Here is a 19,034-nt window from a genome sequence, read left to right on the forward strand (position 1 = left end):
GCCATCGTGAAGGGATGAACTACCTCTAAATCCTTAGGTGTCGTTATAGCCATTTGAGGAATGGGCTATTGACTTTGTAGGACCAATTTAGCCCCTAGGAAAGAAAACAGGTGTGCGCTATATCATCACCGCAACAAAGTATCTGACCAAATGGGTGGAGTCATATCCTATGAAGGATTGTACAGGGGCCACAACACCTAAAATTCTTGTTTGAGTATGTATTAACCAGATTTGGCTACCCAAAATTGTTGATTAGTGATCGTGGTACACACTTCCTCAATGAAATGATCAGCGCGCTGACAAAAGAGTTTCATATGTATCATCAGAAGAGTACGCCATATCATCCTCAAGCTAATGGACCAGTTGAGGCCTTCAATAAGATATTGGAGAATGCACTGACAAAGGTTTGCAATGTGCCACAGAATTATTAGGACGTGCGCGTACCAGCAGTATTATGGGCGTATAGGACTACTTGCAAAATACTAATAGGTCTAACACCTTTCTGGTTGGTCTATGGCGTAGAAGTTGTGATTCCTATGGAATATATCACGCCTAGTCTACGCATATCCGCTTTCACAGGGATGGCAGACCCTAGAGCCTTGGAGGAATGGCTCGTGTAGTTGATGGAGCTCAAAGAGGACATATTCTTGGCTGGATTTCATCATCAAGTACAGAAGGAACGAGAAAAAGCATGGCATGATCAACACATCAAGTTGTACACATTTAAGGTAAATGAATTGGTTTATTATATGATAGTAAGTTAGATAAGTTTCCAGGAAATTTTTAGATGCACTGGTTGGGGCCATACGTCATCAAAGAAATCACAAATGGGGGTGCGGTTCATCTTGCAAAGCTAAATGGAGAACCTTTTCTAGAAAGGGTGAATGGAAGTCGATTTAAACAGTATGCCGAAGATCCGGCTCAATGACTGTATGGCGGATGAATAGTCTTAGTGCTCCAGGCAGCTGCAAGGGAGTGTAGGACTATAAACTACACTACTCGGTTTTGGGGACTACGCAACAGGGGTGTTGTGCGAAATAGGGTGATGCCATAGTACCAAAAGCCACGTGAAGGGAGATGCGCTATGGAGGGAGATATCATGCATCATAGCCAGAAAATGACCTTTAGAGTCACTATTCATGATTTGACAGCTAGGGGACGGTTAAAAGGAGTGGGTGGGCGGCACTTAAGGTTGAAATCTTTGGAGATCTGCCCCAAAATCAGAATTAATGGACAAATTTTGGGGGGAATGATCGGATTTGAATTCAAATTCCCCTATAAATTACAACATAGAACACTTTGCACCCTTAGATTTTTTTATTTTTGTTGTCCATTGCTTATGAATCATAAGTTTTTCAAAGATTTGACCGCAAGCTCTGTGTTTGATAATCTACCCGAGGAAACTCGACAATTCATTTACAGCATTATGTCTGGACCAGGCGAGACTGCAAGCACCGAAAGAACTGTTTCCTCTGAAGGAGCGGCTCCATAAGTTGTGAGCACGGAGGCTCTGGATCTTGTGCCTACGGTGCTGAGTTCACCTAGGTCGAAGCCTACACTAGTGCGCGAGACCCACAAGCTGAAGAAAGACAAGCAGAAAAGGCTAGTGCGAGTTCGCAAGTCACATAGAAATCATTCTTCTACCCAGAAACAAAAGAAGGACAATAGTATGAGAAGGTTGTAGACTTGGAGGCTGAAGAGGGCATTGAAGATATAGATGCCGAGGGTGCGGAGCCCATCTCCAAGTTTCCACAGTATATCCCTCCACATAAAGGGAAGGTGAAGGTCACCAAGGACCCAGACTCAAAAAAATTCATCATCAACATGCCCTTGTTGCCCGAAAATATTACCTTCAAAGTTCTATTCCTGGCGCGGGTTTCCCTCTTAAAGATGGAGGATTGGGACTTGGCTGACCATGAGAGGTTCCTCCACCTTGCAACAGAGAATTACATAAAGTAGGTATATTACAAAGACTTCATTGTCACTACATTGGAGATAGTCCAGTGGATTTGTGGAGTCACGAAGTCCAAGTTATTGAACTTGTTGTGGGTGCCCCACTACCCGCTCTAACATAAATACCACCTATATACAGTAGCTACTAAATCTGGTGCATGATGGGTGTTGATGGCTTGGTGTGCCTATCCCCATCATGGACATGCTTGTCCATAGGATCATGCTCCTACCAGATGAAGGCTTGAATCTAACCAAGGAGTTTGGCAAAAAGATAAGTGAGCGGAAATTAGCAGAGAAGATGAAGAAGAAGTTTGAGCTTCTCAAGAAGCTGTGTGGGTACTCCATAACAACCATCAACAACCCCTCGGTGAAAATTTCTAGCCAGATAATAGTCAACAAGGTCATGAGGAAGTGTCATGCGGACAAGGTTCCGGCACCCATGATCTCATTAGCTACACAATGCGCAGAGGGCATGCAGTTTAACTGGTCATGCTATTTATGTAGCGAGTTCCTTGCGAATTGTCGTGAGGCTCAAGATGAGAACAAGACCTTCCACTACATGTGGTTACTTCTCTCCATTGTGTTGGTAGCTTGGGAGTTGCTGAAGGATAGTCAGTTTCCTCCATTGGAGGTAGGGTTGTCGGAGGTTGCACAGTTTTCCTACCTTTGGGCTATGAAGTACCCCGCTCAGGTCACAGAAATGAATATTTTTTTGGTATTAATGGAGGTGAGCATTTGCATGGCCATCAACCAGTGCCCGCGGTTGTCCCCTACCATGTACAAACAATTGTTAGAATATGTAGAATTCAAGGTAGACTTCCACTGCGTTTATTTTCGGGCGTGGAAGGATCCAGAGCAGAAGTGGTTTGATCTGCCATATCTCGCCACAGGTGATGTGATTCAAGAAGTAATTAAGTGTTGGTTAGTAGAGTGGTACTCTCTGTCTGACTTGGTTGCAAGTACAAGAAAAGGCACGAAGAGTTTTGCAGAGAAAAAGAGGAAGGATGCAGCGAAGCAGATGGCATAGAAGTTGGTTGCACAGCGAAGGAAGGAGGCCAAGGAGAAGGCCCGACTGGAAAAGTAGTGTGTTGCAAAACAACAGGTTGAACAAGAGCAACACGATTCTGTTTGAATGTTAGACCCCTATAATACTAGTGTAACCCTTTATTGTTATTAGTACAACCCCCTTATGATATTATTGTACCCATGTAGTCCCCATATTGTTACTATTGTGCCCCATAGAAGCCCACAATTGTTATTATTGTGCCTTTACATTATTATTGTTATATCGGCTCTGATTATATTATGACCCCTTAGACTCCTTATATAAAAAGGATGTCTTATCATTTGTATCTGTTAGCTACCTATACCAATAGGTTTCATATTTCATGATTGGCAATGAAAAGTTCCAAATATGCTCTGCTTTGGCCATGCAAAGATCCCATATTTCCAAAGAGAACACACTGTGTGTATATAGCTTGATGGGTACTCAATTTTGATGGATGGTCCAACAGCTTAAGCTGGATCATGCCATGTTTTAAATTTTCAGTTGCAGAATAGAGAAAGAAGTCTATCCAAACTGTTTAATCTTGGCAGACAAGTAGCTTAGGTAGAGAAGTAAGGCTCCCAACTGCTTAATCTGGGACCTTGGAAGCAATAAGGGTAGCAGTAGATAGAAAATCAAAAGGAAAAATCCAGAGAAAAGAAAAGGCAAATAAGGGTCTGCAAGTCTAAGTGCACCCTCCAAGAAGAAACAAAAAATGCTAGGCAAGTAGATGGGTAGGCAGATGGGGTTGCAGAAATATTATTCCGGTCAAATGAGTGTTTGGTAGCATAGCTGCGAAGGAATATCAATGGATTGAGAAGGTCCTCTTCTCCATCAGGTTGCAGCAAAGCAGAGGAGCATGTCTAACTTCCCAGTTTACCCCTTTCACATTCATTACTAACATCCCCTCATCAGTTGAAATCCATGGAAGAATTTGTGGTTCTATGGTGGTTCTTATTCCTTTATAAGCCACATTTCTTGTCTAAAGTTCTTTTCATTTTGATCTACTCTCTAAGCTAAGTGGTTTTCAAATAAACTTAGTGATATCACTCCTCATTCCCCTTTTCATCCATATTAACCCCTAACTTCTACTATCTAAATCCCCTATGATTACCCTTTCCCTACTATTATAACACTACGGTGTATAAACCCCAAGCATTGTATAAATACCCTTCCCTTGGCATTATAGCCATATGTTCACTATCAGGGACTAAATTGACATCTGGTCAGTTTGAGAACCCTAAGCCATACCCCTTTTTCCCCTTCTGAATCCATTTGACCCATTAAACCCTTTGTTGGCAAAGGAAACCTTGAAAAAACCCTTTTTACCTATAACCCGCTTCATTTGCAAATAAAACCCAAAAACCCATTTTTTTTGAATTATCCAAAGTATCGGCGTCGTATTACTTTTATTGAAAAACATTACAAATCTGCCATATCCTAATGTTTTCCGCCGAGCGCAGATCCCCAAAAGAAATATTAAATAAATCCCGCCCCCGTCCGTATTGATCGAACACCTCAATCTTCCGTCAACCGTCGGATCGGACCCATTTGATCCGACGGCCCTGATTCATATCGGAGCGGCCCCGACGTCCGACAGATACCTTCCGATATCTGTCAGAGGGTGACGTCAGGCCTCTGCCACGCGTCACCCCCACTGCATATCGGAGGTACGCCTGACAAATACCACCTCCGTATCTATAGCGGTGCGATAGGAAACCGCTAACAGCTTCCGGTTTCGGTCAATCCGCCCGTCCAACGTCAGACCCACGTCAGACCCACGTCATTACCACCCCGCCGTCGCGTCAGCATCTTTGTCTGCCCCTGCGCCAACGTGTCTGCCACTGCATCATCCCCGTGGACCAATCGCAGCTTGCCACATCACCATATGACGTCATGCTGACGTCATCCGGCCTTGACCCCACTCGATGACATCATGCTGACGTCATCCCAAAAAAGCGCCAAAGTCCCAAAAAATCCATATTTTGGCCAATTTTCGCGTTTTTTCACACTTTTTTCCAATTCGCTGTTGCTTTCTCTGCATGCTTTTTCACGTTCAAACCTGCGCCACCTTGCTGGAATCGATTTGGAGACCTCCGGCGTACCATTTCTACCCACATTCGTGACCGTTGCTCGCTGTTTACCAGGTATTTCTCCTCGTTAATCCTCCATGCACCTAATTTGTCTGTGAAATCCTGCAAAAAGATTAAGAGACACTGAAACTTATAATTTTACCAGCAAATTTCCTCTGCCTAGCCCCCATTTGCGACCGTGAGACCGAAAACCATCAGCTGAGCCTTATTTGCCTGAATTTTCACTGAAATCTGTACTCTGTTCGCGCAATCACGAACCAGTTACTCAAACTGTGCCTATTGATTATAAAAAGACAGAGTGAGACCAGACAGTGGTCTTACTTACACTTCAAACAGTATTTCAACTGCTGCACCTGATCATTTATCTTTCATCCCTGAACAATTCACTTTTTTCTGTTAAAGAAGACTCCTTTGTGTTAATCTGCATATTAACATCCATTTGTAATCCTAGAAGAAACCATGGATCCACCAGTAGCCTCGATAGCATTGAATGTTGCTCCATTAAATGCCCCCCAGAGAGAAGTGGATTGGAAGCCACTAGCTGACCTGGATTACCAAATATCAGAAGAAATGTTTATGAGCAGTAAGTTCCACATTCACCTATTGAATGAGTTAAAGGCTAAGCATGAAAGTGGAACAAATGTACTGGGCATATGTGACTCTTTTCTTCCTATTTTTAAGCTCCCTCAGGTCAACCAGTTCCCTAAGCTAATCCACCTGTGTGCTGAATGTTATGATGCCACTCAGAGGGCTGTGATTGACCCTTTTGGTTTAGTTGTTTTCTATGTTACCCCTGAAGCCATCAGAGACATGCTTTGCTTCAAGACTCAGAAGAAGTTGGTCCCTTTGTCACTGATAGACTTTATAAATCAAGGGGCTAAACTGACAGATGCTCAAGTCACTAAACTAAATCAGTTATACGTTGACTCTGACAGTGTGAAGTACCCTCCAATTGTTCATGTATATCTCAACCAGCTGGGCAGAGACCTTGCAGATATGATTAGTCCCATCTTAGGCTATAATTCAATTGAATATATTGATGAAACTGTGTTGGTGATGATGCTTATGTTTGCTCCTGGCAAGTCACCAATCTGCTATGACTATGCCACCTACATATCAGACAAGATTCATGAGCAATTGATGAATTTGGCAAGAGAAAGGGTGTTCAGATACACCTCCTACATCTACCACTTGATCTTGTACCATCAACATGAGAAATTTCATTTTCCTATCAAAAGGGTAGATGCCCATGGCAATCCTAGATCAGTAGTCTATTGGTCCTCAGCTTTCCACCTTATATCTGATTCTCCATATACTTACTGTGAGTTCATAGATCTCTTTATCCACCCAGCCATGTCTATGCTGATGAGCTCACCTCCTCCAAGACTCACAGATGATATGCAGAGAATCCTTCAGCTATCCAAATCATACAGCATTGGGGACTGGTACTTCTACCAGAACCACACCGTCATCAGGATATATGGGTGTGAATTGCCTCCCTACAGACTACCCAGATATGTGCCTATGAGGCTATTCGCCCTAGAATACTTCAGGCAGTTTGGCAATGTGGATGTGCTTCACTTTTCTGGCAAAGGCAAGAAAGCACAGTTGAAAGTCAGGAACCAACTTGGCCACTTTATCTATAACAAGAGAGAGGAAGGATGGGTAGAAGCAGATAGAATGCTAGGAGGCCTTGGCTTGAAAACCAGTTTCCTCTGGAAACCTTATGACCCCAAACACTTTGTATCTATGAGAAGGCTCAAGTATAGGCTTTCCGGCTATAACCATGTGAGCTTGCCACATATAGAAAAATATGCAAACCAAGTAAAATGGAGGAGGGGGACCTTAGAGGAACCCATTACACAAGAAGAACTAAATGAAAGATGATCAGGTGCTCAAGTCCTTGGTGTTGTAAAAATGCTCAAAATTAAAAGTGCTCAGAACTGGTTCACAGCTGAACGACTGGAAAGTGCTCGTCCTCCCGATTCCGGCGCCGCAAACGGTTCGGAAAACGGTCGCCGTATGAGGGAGATATGGCCAAAACAATATCTTGCCCAAAACATTAGAAAATTGAATTTTTTTAAAAAAATTTAAAAAAGGAATATTCCGCAGAATATTCCAGGGAATATTCCACAGAATATTCCAGGGAATATTCCATTTTTGGCAGCCAATCAAAATCCGCCACGTGGCAGGCCCGGAAAGCGCCACGTGGCCCTGGGCGACGTCAGCAGAAGCATATGGGCGCATTTTAAAATTTTTGGCATTGGCCGGGTTTGAACCCGTGACCTGTGCAATGCCACTACAGCGCCTTACCATTGCGCCAATGCCTGCGGATTTGTTATTTTGGCAGCACGAAGTGGTTATAAAGTTTAAATATGGTTTTGGGCGGGAATGAAGGGGGCCAGCCCCTAAGGGCCAGCCCCCATACCCATATGACCATGACAACAAAACCAGGAGCTAAACTAACCGCCAGCACACCTAACGGTCAGCACGCACTCCGATGAAGGCATTAAATGTAACAGCAGTCAGTTGGCGGATCTGTTGGCGGTGGCGCCAAATTTGGCGGTCCCGCCATATTTGGCGGGGTTAACTGGAGTTAGCTAAAGTTAGCTGGAGTGCTTTTAGGGGAAACTGGCAGTCTGGAGTAAATGGCCATAACTTTGGCCCAGAAAGTCGGTTTTGGACGAATTTTTTTTTGATTTTGGATAATTTCGACCTTTTGAAGCCATTGGTGCAGGTCTTACAGCCATCAGAGGTCATTTGCGTACGTTTTGGAGCCGTGAAAGTTCTAGGAGCCACCAGGGGCCAGTATTGGGAAGACTGTACAGGGTTGCAGGTATCCATTGGAGGTGATCCAATAGTCAATCCTGAAGGATTCATGTGTTCTGAATCCATTTCTACCATCTATTTCTCCTGTAGATGCTTCTATTCAGCTGTATTTTCAATTTGAGCATTTAATAAAAACAAGGACAAGCCCATTTGGAGGCTTTGGACCCAGCAGACGTAGCCCTGGAGGGGGTGAACTGCTTTATCAACTTCTTGTGCATATGTGGTTGGTTTATTGTGCAGAACAAATTCGTTTTTATGTGTTAAACAGTAAAAAGAAATAATTCTGCTATGCTTAAATGGGTTGTAATCAGCTGAAAAGTTCATGTGTTTCATTTCTGCAAGACATGGGAAGCTTTTAAATATGTTTATTTCTGAATTGAATACCTTGCAAACGAATTTCAAGTAGTTTCAAATTCAGATCAAAAGAGCACGAAGAAATCTCTTGAAAATGGCTGATCTAGAGCTTTCTGCATAGGTGTTCACCCTTCCAAGTACTCAAGTGGGAACAACTGCATCTTCATCCACAGCAAATAAGCAAGTAGCCAAGGATACTGAGCAAACCTCTGCCAAAGGCAAGGAAAAGGAGATGGAGTCAGAACAGCCACCTCATGAGGAGGTACAGCAACAGCAACAACAGGTACAACAGCCACAAGAGGGGCAGCAAGAGAAAGAGCAGCCATTACAGCAAGAAAAGGCAGCTGAGGCACCAATTGTTACTGAACAGCAGATACCCGAAATGGTGCCCCCTAGGCAAGAGACAACAGTTGAAACATCAGTCCTCCAAACTCCCCAAAAGGAGGACATAAGCAGAAAAAGGGACAGAGAAACTCCCTTGACTACATCAATAAGTCATGGTGAGAAGAGGCATAGAATGAATCCCCTTTCAGAGGAGGAGATGCCTATTGGGCAATCTTTGGGCATGGGCCCACCTAGTATGGAGGCATCTGCAAGTTCCTTCCAACAGGAACAAGAGAGGACAGTGGGAGGAGAAGTCAGCTCCTCTAGCCAGCAGAGAGAGGGTGAACTGAGCATTAAACAGCAGTTCATTGACATAAAGAAGAGGAATGAGCCCATTAAAATACAGCTGTACAACCATTTATTGAAAATGGCTCCCACTAATCAACAAAGACTCATGTCTGCATATGATGTTCAGGAAGGCAAGATGATCATGAGTCACTTTATGCCAACTACATTGCAGCCACAATCTGCTTCAGACTACTTAAGGACCAATCTTGAGGTCCTGGCCAAAGACATCCACCCAATGGACAAAATTGAATTGCATAAGCAAACGGGTGAGATGGTATATTCTTCCTTGGCAGACAAGACATTGGACAATTACAGGCTAGAGAATAGCCTAAACAATACAGCTGCTTAGCTGGAGTTGGAGAGGGCCTCCTCTCAAGCAAAAGATAACAGGATCAGGGCCCTAGAAGATATAATCATAGAGATTGGGCATGACCCCAAGGACATCAAGGGCATACAAGAAATATTGAAGTTAAGGGATGCAGACATGGCAGCCTTAAGGAAAAAGTTCAAGATCCCAGCCACTATTCATCCTCAAACAGATGAAGTTGCTCAGCAGAGACATGATCAAGAGGCCACACAATTACTGGTGTCTCTATATAAACAATTGACCCAGACTCAAGAAAAATTGGGAGAGTCAGAGGCTGCACAGGCAGCATTACAAGCATCATTGCAACAAAGGGAAGAAGGTCAGACATCTCAGCCTCCTCCAGAAATAATCAATCTGGAAGAAGCTCCTAAGACCACTGCCCCTCCTTTATAGCAGACATAGCCAACAGCACCATCTACATCAATAGCTGCACCAACAACAGAGTAGGCTCATAGTCTGGATATGTAGAAACTTCAAAATTAGATTCAGGTCCTGGAAGCTCAAATGTCAGAGCTGAATCAAGCCAAAGAGACTTTGGCTAAGATAAATGAAAAATATGATAAATCCAAACAGAACGTAGCTGAGAAGGAAAGAGAGATAAAGGCTCTCAAAAAGAGGATAAATGAGCTGGAGAAAGAGCTCACACTTGATAAAGTAACAGCTGAGCTCAAGGCAGTCCTATGGGCAAATATTGGCCAGTCCATTACTGACCAGTGGCATTACATTGAGACCATACATGAGCAGTCAGAGCTCATTGCAAAGGCACATAGGGAGATCCAAAGAGCAAGGGCAAATCTTGGCAATATGCCGGATGCTGCCAACAGAATGATCAATGTGCTAAATCACAGGACAAGCTCTCAGCTGGCTACCATTGGAATTACCAACAGAACTGAGACTATCTCAGTAGTCAAAAGGGTCCTGACCTTAAGAACCCTGATTCAAACATTGGAAAGGAGAAGCCAAGATATGCAGACAGAAACCAATAGATTCATGGACAGGTTCCTGGCATTGCAGAACAGAGGTCTCCCCAGCATACTAAGCAGTGCAGGAAAGCTGCTTACCCACAAAAATTATGCAAAGAGAGTCAATGCCTTTGCTGCAAGTCAAATTGCAGAAAAGCCCAGCACTTCAGCAGAATCAGGGCCAACAACAGGGCAGATCCTCTACAACAGGGTGGAAAACCTGTTTTTCATCATGAATGAAATCAATCATCTGTTCGATGTGCCTCCAAACTTTTATAAATACACAGAGGCAGATGAGACCATGGATGCAATTTTGAGGCATCAATTGCCCACACTGGAAGTCTGGACCAGGTTGATACAAATAATACTGTCAAACCAGAACCAATAAATCAAGTTTTTCATTGAAATATGCAAAGCTGTCATACACAGGGAAATTTTGACATATCAGCATGCATGGAGAAAAGGGGCTGGGCCAACTCAGCGAGCTATTCGGCCACTACAGCAGCAAGCACAGTCACCGGTGGCAGGGCCGAAAACTACAGCACGACAGCCACAAAGCGCACATGTTCCAGAATGAAAGCAGAACTTTCAGACCGACTCAATGGCCTCCAAAGGTCAAAATTTCTTCTGACATACATAAAGAGCATTTATGTTATATTCAATGATGTAATAACTTTCTTATCTATTATCTGGAAAAGTTGGTGAACGCATTCATTTCTCAGATGACTCAATGCCTGAGATATTTTGTATGTAACACTTGTATAAATTCCCCCTCGCATGAGTTTGCAGGGGTTGTTGTTGATTTCTCTTGAAGAAGTTCTTATGCTGTAATCTTTTCAGAGTTTAATAAACAAAGTGATGGAATTTCTCAAAGTTCTGAAGTGTTGAATGCGTTCTGGTGTCTGTTGAAAACTGCAGGATTCCTGTGTACTTCACAATACAATAAGTTTTCTGTAACTCTCTTTGTTATGTGTTTCAATCTTTTACAATCCATATATGTTTCTAATTTCTGAGTATTTAGCAACAAAGAAAAAGAATAGCCTTCAGGATTTATTCATGCAATACCCTGAGCTCAATCTATGTTGTTAATGAATGTTTTCTTCAGCTGTAATCTTGATAAGTGTAATTCTTAATTGCTGCACTATCAGAATATATCTTTCACAGTGACCTTTGTTTCAGGAATTCAAGTTTGCTCCTGTGCAACATGTTTCACTTTCACATCACCAGCTTAATGGAGAATTCTTAATTGCTTTCTGTTGGCTGACCATTCATCACCACTTAAGTTTAAATTTTGTTTGCTTGAGATACCCAATAGGCCCTGCAGTCTGAACATCATCACTCCAGCATTTCAAAACATTTCACAGCTCTAGACTCCATTGCCCAATGTTATACTACTATCTGAACACTACATCTTAAGCACTGAAAGAAGTCCTTCAACCAAAACATAAACCAAAAACCTGAGCATAATAGCTAGCCTAAAATACTACCAAAACAGAGACAAATCATAAAGAGAGAGCCCTCTCTGGTTACAGTTTGGCTAGAGACTGTAGTCCAAAGATTGGTTAGTGGTTACCCCGGCCGTATTCCCTTGGGAGTCATAGGGAACAACCTGGGTGTTAACATAATTGGCGACTCCACTGGGGAACTATTTAGGATTTTCCAATTACTATCTATCTCCCAAAGCTATAGATCAAGCCTGTATATCAGTCAGGAAGCCTTCAAAACTGTTTCTGTGTTACATTAACAGCTTTAGGGAAGAGCTGCTTCAGTCAATATTCTTAGCTTTGAAACATATATAGCCTTTCCAAAATTTTATCCAGTCCTTGCAGATATAAAAAGTTCCTGCAAAAACCAAAAACAATTAGACGCTGGCTCCCAAGAAAAATCCGTGGCATACTAGGGCAAATCCTGACCCTAATCCACCCACTATTTTTGATAACCCCAACATAATCCCTAAGAACATCAGGAAACAGCAAAGACAACAAACCCTTGCTGATTCAACTCCTGAAACAGGTCACCCGAACCTTGTTCCAACTCCAATCAAGGTTCTGTTTCGATCTACCCTTGATTCCCCCAGTTCCCCTTCTACATCTCAGAGTCCTCCTTTCACACCTTCATCCATTGCACATACTCCTTTAACCAACATCCTAGTTTCTACCCCTCCCATTAACCCTGTTATACTAGTCATCCCGGTCTCATTCATCCCTGTCAACCCCTTAAACCCTGTGAATATGGCTAACAGATATGCACCCTTGCAAATACCAGCTAACGCTGCAGCTCTACCCCAAGACTACCAAACCAAAATCTCATATTTTGACTCCACTGGCCCTTTGACAGCTGTTCAGCATGCCAAAAGGATGCAAGACCATTTTGAGACCTATGAAATAGATGATGACAGTGTGAGAATGAGGATGTTTGTTAAAAGCCTAACTGGGGATGTAAGAACTTGGTTTAGATCCCTGAATGCAAATTCCATCACAACTCCTGATGAGCTGTATCAAGCCTTTACTAACAGGTGGGAGAAAAAGAAAGATCCTCTGCACATACTTGGGGAATATGACACTATCAAAAGAGGTCCCAAAGAGACTGTTTTGGAGTATTGTGCAAGATTCAACAATGTATATAACGCAATCCCACAAAATTTAAGACCCCCTCCTGATTTAGCTTTGTACAAATTCCCTGATGGTTTTGACCCTGACATGGCCTATCAGTTAAAGGAAAGAGACCCTCAAACCCTTGCAGAGGCCCAAAAGGTTGTTGTCACAGTGGAAGCTAACCTGATTGCCAAAAGAAACAGAGCAAGGTTGGAAAAGAGAAATATCTTCAAAGAAGAACCCTCAGCTTTTGATCAAAAGCTAGATGCAATACTCAATGGTATGAAGAGATTGGGTGAAAGAGTTGAATCAGTTGAGAGAAAGTCATCATGGGAAGCACCACAAAACAACCCTCCTAGGAATCCAAATTTTAGAAGAACTCAAAATCCAAACGTTGGCAAGGCCAGTTCTGACCCAGACATAAGACCCCCTTTCCAAGAAAACTATGCTGAAACTTCCACATCAGGTGAACCCAATGAAGATTCTCAGATTAATTTAATGGGTCTAGATGGTGAAAGTCAAGTCTTCTTAACACAAGAAGATCATGAGAATGATGAAATCAAGCTGTTCCAAACCAAATCAGGTGAGTCCTTTGACTTTAAACAAGGCTATGACACAGCTGTTTATGAAGTCCATAAACAATACAAGTTAAGGAGCAGAACTGTAAATGTAACACAGCCTGAAAGGACAAAAGATAATCAGCAGCCCAAAAGAGCCATAGTTACAGAGCCAAATGACCCAACAGATTCGCTTACAAAAGAAGTAACCATTGAAGAAGTCACTGAACCAGCTTCTTCAAAACAGCAGCCCATGGATGCATCACCCTTGCACCCTAACCCAAGTGTCACCCCTCAAGAGATGAGCAAGAAGGACAAGCCTCAAAATCAGGACAAGAATCAAGAAGAAGAGTTAGTGAACAAGGAAAGAAATGTTATCCAAAGCCAAAAGACCCAATCCGAAAAACCCTTTGACCTAGAAACTGAAATTAGTAAATTGAAGATAGCAATTCCTCTCTCGGAATTGGCCAAACACAACATCTACAAACAACAAATCAGGAAATCCCTCCAACTTACTAGCAACAAAGATGATGTTAATGTGTTGGATGATACCCCAGAATTACTTTTCGGCCCAGAGGTGGATGGAAAGACAGCAGGTATAGGCATTTTACCTTTCTATGTCAGCCTGCATGTTCATGACAAGATATTACACAATGCAATGTTTGACTCAGGTGCCTCTCACAACCTGATGCCCAAATCAGTCATGGAGAGACTAAACCTGGATATTACAAGACCATATAAGGACTTATTCTCCTTTGATTCCAGCCAAGTCAAGTGCTTAGGCCTGATCAAAGACCTCTGTGTCTCACTTGTCCAGTACCCAAATAAAACAATTCTAATGGATGTTGTAGTTGCTGATATCCCACCCAAGTATGGTATGCTGTTATCAAGGTCATGGGGGGCTAAACTCCAAGGTTCCCTACAATTAGACATGTCATATGCCACCATCTCTGTTTTTGGGCAACCAAAAAGACTATACAGAGAAACACTCATGAAATACATGGTCAGCAGTGAAGAAAAGCCTCAAAACTTTCCCATATATGCTGTCCATTCAGACATAGACTCATACATTCTCTTCAATGACCCTGCAACTCTCTCAAATAATGATGTTGAAACCAAGACACTCATACAAGAGGAAGACACTAATGAGCAAGCTACCACCCATGAAGCAACAGTCAGTCAAACACTAGACACTGCTGCTGCTCTAGTTGTCAAGCATATTCAATCAAATGATGAGACTGTCCTAGAAGACAAACTAGATCAAAAATCAGAACTTCAAATTACAAGTCGAGCTCATGAACAGATCACTAAGTCTCCCCTACAACAAAATATTCTATGGTTTCTTGAATTTGATGGCTCAGTTAACAAATTAGGAGCAGGAGCTAGAGTTTGGGTACACAATAAAGAAAACAGTCATGCAGAAGGCAGAGCCTATAGATTAAACTTCAGATGTACAAATAACATGGCAGAATATGAAGCTCTTTTACTAGGCCTCAAGTTAGTAAAGTTCTTGCAAGTTGCCAGGGTTTCAATCATGGGTGATTCAGATTTAGTTATCCAACAAGTGAAAGGAAATTTTGTCACCAATGATAAAAGATTGAGGTCTTATAGGTCTGTTGTTGCTGAAATACTAAACTCCTTCCCTGAATTCCAAATCACCAAAATTTCTAGGACCCATAATCTGCATGCTCATAGTTTGGCCACATTTGCAAGTACTTGCAAATTACCATTGGATCCTAACAATTGTTTCACAGCTGAGATAAAACACAGACCCTCCATCCCAAACAATGTCAAAGATTGGCAAGTATTTGAGGATGATATACAAATAAACAATTTTTTAACTTTGCAACAAGAATTTGCAGGACTAAATATTGACATTGATGGAGCAAGTCAATCACAAATACAGTTTGAACAAACTAATCACCCAATATCACCCAAAACAGCAAAACAAATGCTAAATCCAACCATTTTCAACAAGGAGAACATTCAGCAAATTCAACAAATCAGTTGTGAAGAAGTGGCCAATGCTGAAGCTGAAATCATAGAGCTGAAAGACAATTTTCTGCCAACAGGCCTAACTCCACTAGAGGACATCTTTGATTCAAATGATATTCCCAGAAAACCAAAAATGCAGCCCTTAAATGCAGCCATTGAAGAATGCAACATTGGTACCATTGACAAGCCCAAAATAATAAAATTGTCTGCATCATTACCTCCTGATCAAAAACCCAAATACATTGACCTTTTCAAAGAATTTCAAGATGTCTTTGCATGGGGTTATGAGGACCTAAAATCCTATGATACCTCTGTTATACAGCATACAATCCCTCTCAAACCTAATCAAAAGCCATTCAAACAAAAATTGAGAAGGATCAATCCCATGCTCCTTCCTTCAATTGAAAAAGAATTGCAGAAAATGTTTAAAGCTGGCATCATAGCACCAATCAGGTTCTCTGATTGGATCTCAAACTTAGTCCCTACAAGAAAGAAAACTGGTGAAATAAGACTTTGCGTGGACCTAAGAAATCTGAATCAAGTATCTCTCAAAGACAATTATCCCTTACCCAAGATGGATCACATTCTCCAAAGAGTGGTAGGGGCCTCAAGGATCTCATTACTTGATGGATTCTCAGGCTTTAACCAGATCTTAGTTCACCTTGATGATCAGGACAAAACATCATTTACAACCCCATGGGGAACCTTCAAATATGTTAAAATGCCTTTTGGGTTGAAGAATGCAGGGGCTACATTCCAAAGAGCAATGGATATTGCTTTTGCCAAAGAAATTCATGACTTCCTTGTCATTTATTTAGATGACCTCACACCTTTTTCCAAATCTGACCAAGAACATTTGAAACATCTAAGGTAGATATTCATAACTTGCAGGAAATATGGAATTTCCTTAAATCCGAAGAAATCCCTGTTTGGTTTGGAGGAAGGTAAGCTGTTGGGTCACATTATCTCTAAAGATGGCATTAGGATTGACCCAGGCAGAATCCAGGCCATCTTACAAATGCCTCATCCAAGAAATGTGAAGGAATTACAAGCATTTTTGGGGAAAATCAACTTCCTAAGGAGATTTATCCCAAATCTGGCCGAATTGAGCAGGTTACTCAATAACATGCTTAAGAAGGATTCAAAAGTAAAATGGACAGTAGAAGCAAGCCAAGCCTTTGAAGGAATAAAGGTGGCCCTCACTCAAACCCCTGTCTTAACAAATCCACAATTTGATAGGGAATTTATCATATTCTCCTTTGCCTCCCAACACACAATTGCTGCTGTTTTATTACAGAAAGACGACCAAGGAAATGAGAAACCCATTGCTTTCTTCAGTAGAGCTCTCAGAGATGCACCTCTGAAATATCAGATCATGGAAAAGCAAGCATATGCTTTGGTCAAAGCTATTAAAGACTTTAGGATTTACATCCTATACTCCCATGTTATAGCCTATGTACCAAGCCCAATTGTGAAAGACATTCTTACTCAAGAAAACTTAGAGGGCAGAAGGGGAAAATGGATTGCCAACATCTTAGAATTTGACATTGAAATAAAACCTACAAAACTGATAAAAGGCCAAGGTTTGGCTAAGTTAATGTCTGAAACAAATTTCCAAGCCCTGGACATCAACCAACTGGACAGTGAACCGGAGCTGGCGACTCCAAAGATCAACGTAGCCTTTGAACAATCCCCCTGGTATTCTGATATCTGTTATGTGTTACAAAACCTGTGTGCTCCCCCAGGGCTGCCCAGAACTAAATGTAGGTTCTTAAAAATGAAAGCTTCTAAATTTTGTGTTATGGATGGAAATTTGCTTTGGAAAAACCATGAGGGTATCTAATTAAACTGTTTGACTGAAAATGAGACTAACAAAATCATGGAAGAATTTCATGCAGGTGACTGTGGTGGACACTTGTATTGGAAGTCCACTGTGGATAAAATACTAAGGGCTGGTTACTATTGGCCCACTGTTTTCTCTGATGTTAAAAAGTTTACCACATCATGTCATAAATGTCAAGTGTTTGAGGGGAAAAGAAAGCTACTGCCTCTTCCCTTAAGGCCTATTGCAACAGAGAGACCTTTTCAACAATGGGGCTTGGACTTCATTGGGGAAATTCATCCTTCATCCTCAGGCCAGCACAGATGGATTCTAACAGCTACAGACTATTTCACTAAGTGGATTGAAGCTGCTCCATGCAGACAAGCTAATGATTCAATAATCATTCAGTTTTTGGAGAATAACATATTGGCTAGATTTGGCTGTCCTGATAAAATAATAACAGAAAATGCTGCTGCTTTCAGATCTAAGAAGATGGTGAATTTCTGCCACAAGTTCCACATTACCTTGGGCCATTCTACTGCATACTATCCCCAAGGAAATGGCCTTGCTGAGTCATCAAACAAAAGCCTAGTAAACATCATAAAGAAGGTGCTGGAAGAAAATAAGAAGAATTGGCATAAGAAGCTAGTAAATGCCTTATGGGTAGATAGACTAACAACCAAGAGATCAATTGGGACCAGCCCATATGAGTTGGTTTATGGATTAGAAGCCAAATTTCCTTCATCACTAGGGGTTCCTGTTATGAAACTTCTTCAAGAGAGCCAAGCTGAACCAAATGATATGCAAAGAAGGATCAATCAAATAATTTGTTTACAGCAAACTAGGGACCAAGTTTTCAGCAGAGTCCAAGTTTTACAAGAGAAATTAAAGAAGGCCTTTGACAGAAGAACTAAGGCAGAGGACTTCAGCATTGGAGACAAAGTCCTCAAGTGGGATGCAAGAAGAGAGGATAAAGGAAAACATGGAAAATTTGATTCCCTTTGGAGAGGACCATTTGTTGTCCAAGCAGTACAAGGAAACAATACTTATTTCCTTAAAAGTCTTAATGAAACTGACTTGGATGAAGGTCCTGTGAATGGCAAGATGCTAAAGCACTATTTTGACTACTACCCATGAGTGCAGCCTGAGGTTCCTTGTACATATTCAGATGTAGATATTACTTTCTGTTAAGATGTAAAAATGCAATTTCTCAAAGTTTTCTTAAACTATCAGCAAAAGGTAAATAGGTTCAAAGATCTACCAAGAAGGAAACTACACAATTTTGGCATTTCAAAGCAGCATACTTCAAGTGTTGGTAAAAGCAATCAAGGGCCAAGGCATTCTGACCTGCTGTTCTTGGTCTTTCAAATGAAAAACCATCCCCATGTGGAGCCACTGTTAGCTACCTATACCAATAGGTTTCATATTTCATGATTGGCAATGAAAAGTTCCAAATATGCTCTGCTTTGGCCATGCAAAGATCCCATATTTCCAAAGAGAACACACTGTGTGTATATAGCTTGATGGGTACTCAATTTTGATGGATGGTCCAACAGCTTAAGCTGGATCATGCCATGTTTTAAATTTTCAGTTGCAGAATAGAGAAAGAAGTCTGTCCAAACTGTTTAATCTTGGCAGACAAGTAGCTTAGGTAGAGAAGTAAGGCTCCCAACTGCTTAATCTGGGACCTTGGAAGCAATAAGGGTAGCAGTAGATAGAAAATCAAAAGGAAAAATCCAGAGAAAAGAAAAGGCAAATAAGGGTCTGCAAGTCTAAGTGCACCCTCCAAGA

At 41.7% G+C, this 19,034-nt stretch overlaps 1 pseudogene; it reads right to left on the reverse strand.

Moving 5' to 3' along the window:
• Positions 1–5,004: 5,004 nt before the first annotated feature.
• Positions 5,005–19,034, reverse strand: part of LOC149208513 (protein DETOXIFICATION 27-like) — a 106,016-nt pseudogene continuing 91,986 nt past the window's right edge.

This window comes from Pinus tabuliformis, chromosome 1_2 (genome assembly GCF_031772625.1).
Source record: "Pinus tabuliformis cultivar Carrire ecotype Pingquan chromosome 1_2, CPIR1, whole genome shotgun sequence".
Classification (NCBI taxonomy): domain Eukaryota; kingdom Viridiplantae; phylum Streptophyta; class Pinopsida; order Pinales; family Pinaceae; genus Pinus; species Pinus tabuliformis.